Here is a 1988-nt window from a genome sequence, read left to right on the forward strand (position 1 = left end):
TTACATTTTTTTTGACATCTTATCTTTTAGTCAACTTTTTTTGGTCCACTCTTTTTGGAGCAACTTTTTTTTGGTCCACTTTTTTTCTGGTCAAATAATTTTTAGTCAATTTATTTGGTCAATTAGTTTTTTCAGTCAACTTATATTTTTCATTTGAGTTTTTATATCTGCATCCTTTCTGAAGCTGTTTCTCCTGATGGAGGAGTTTCGGGTCGCTGTACTGTGCTGCCCCCTGCTGGCCAAAAACCACAAAGACACGTATTTAATTTAACATTTTATTTCAGAACAATGACAGATCACCGTTTGTCCTTTTGAACATTAAGGTTTTGTTAAGTTTGGTCCCCGTTTAATCATACTGTGGTTCTCCCTTTCAAAATAAAAGCACTTCACTGAAATCACTTTATAACACATTGACAGACGGAGAAACACGCGTCACACGTTAGAAACATGACGGATAAAAACCCTCAGGATCACCGTCTCAGAAAGTAGAAAACTCATAAATTAGATATTTTTAAATAAATAAAATCAGTGCGATAAAAAATTCAGGAAAATAAAGATATGCAACGTTAGGAATAATAACAATACTGTTTAATAAAATCATGAGGTAGAACGACATAAGAAATATTAAAATGTAATATATTAAATTACTAAATATTTAAAAGTTATTATTATAAATAAGGCTCACTAATACGGGCACTTTAAAAGTTAAAGAAATATACAAAATGTTGGTTTAACTGTATTTTGATGACACAATGATGGTCATTTATTCCAGATATTATCTTATATAGTCAAACACCAACTTATTTGACCATCATCTGTTATTCCTAACGACTCATGGTTATTTCCCCGGTGGGTTATCTTTTATAAGACACTCAAACACTGATACAGCTGTTACTGAAACACGTTTAAATAATACTGATCTTATAGATTCATAGACTCACAGATTGTTTAAAGGTTTGAATGAACATGAAGCGACGCATCACCTCCAGCTGATACTGAGATACTAAAGATCAATTCTGACTTTTAAAAGACAGTTTTTACTCAGAATATATTAAAATATAGTCTAAATTGTGCCCATTAAGTTTTCACTGTGCTTTATTTTAAGAATTGTTCACTCAGAACTTCCCTGATCCACTTTGATTTATACACTTTAGTGGACTTTTTGATTCTGGATAATTAGGAATAGAGGAGCGTTTACCTGTCATTAACTCAGTATCAGTGAACTCGGTTTGAATCTCTTTGAAGCCACTAAACACAATATTTAGATTGTTATTCATCTCATTATAAACTCACTTATCCACAAAGAGACAGACAGACAGACAGCTGACGGAGAGGACATTAGCATTTATTGACTGTTAAGGTGGAATGGCTGTTAAGGTGGAATGGCTGTTAAGGTGGAATGGCTTTTAAAGTGGAATGGTTGTTAAGGTGGATTAGCTGTTAAAGTGGATTAGCTGTTGAGGTGGAATGGATGTTAAAGTGGATTAGCTGTTAAAGTAGATTAGCTGTTAAAGTGGATTAGCTGTTAAAATGGATTAGCTGTTAAAATGGATTAGCTGTTAAAATGGAATTGATGTTAAAGTGGATTAGCTGTTAAAGTAGATTAGCTGTTAAAGTGGATTAGCTGTTAAAGTGGATTAGCTGTTAAAATGGAATGGATGTTAAAGTGGATTAGCTGTTAAAATGGAATGGATGTTAAAGTGGATTAGCTGTTAAAATGGAATGGATGTTAAAGTGGATTAGCTGTTAAAGTGGATTAGCTGTTAAAGTGGATTAGCTGTTAAAGTGGATTAGCTGTTAAAATGGAATGGATGTTAAAGTGGATTAGCTGTTAAAGTGGATTAGCTGTTAAAATGGAATGGATGTTAAAGTGGATTAGCTGTTAAAATGGAATTGATGTTAAAGTGGATTAGCTGTTAAAATGGAATGGATGTTAAAGTGGATTAGCTGTTAAAGTGGATTAGCTGTTAAAGTGGATTAGCTGTTAA

The 1988-nt window shown here is 32.8% G+C and overlaps 1 long non-coding RNA gene across 1 annotated transcript; it reads right to left on the reverse strand.

Annotated features, from left to right (window-relative positions):
- Nucleotides 1–261: 261 nt before the first annotated feature.
- On the reverse strand, nucleotides 262–1982 carry LOC104941752 (uncharacterized). The gene is made up of 2 exons (XR_797929.1): nucleotides 1576–1982; nucleotides 262–1524 (listed from the first exon to the last, which is right to left on the reverse strand). It is a non-coding gene; the product is annotated as an uncharacterized lncRNA (long non-coding RNA).
- Between the last annotated feature and the right edge of the window lie 6 nt (nucleotides 1983–1988).

This window comes from Notothenia coriiceps, unplaced genomic scaffold (assembly GCF_000735185.1).
Source record: "Notothenia coriiceps isolate Sejong01 unplaced genomic scaffold, NC01 NC01_scaffold00003839, whole genome shotgun sequence".
In the NCBI taxonomy this organism is placed as follows: Eukaryota; Metazoa; Chordata; class Actinopteri; order Perciformes; family Nototheniidae; genus Notothenia; species Notothenia coriiceps.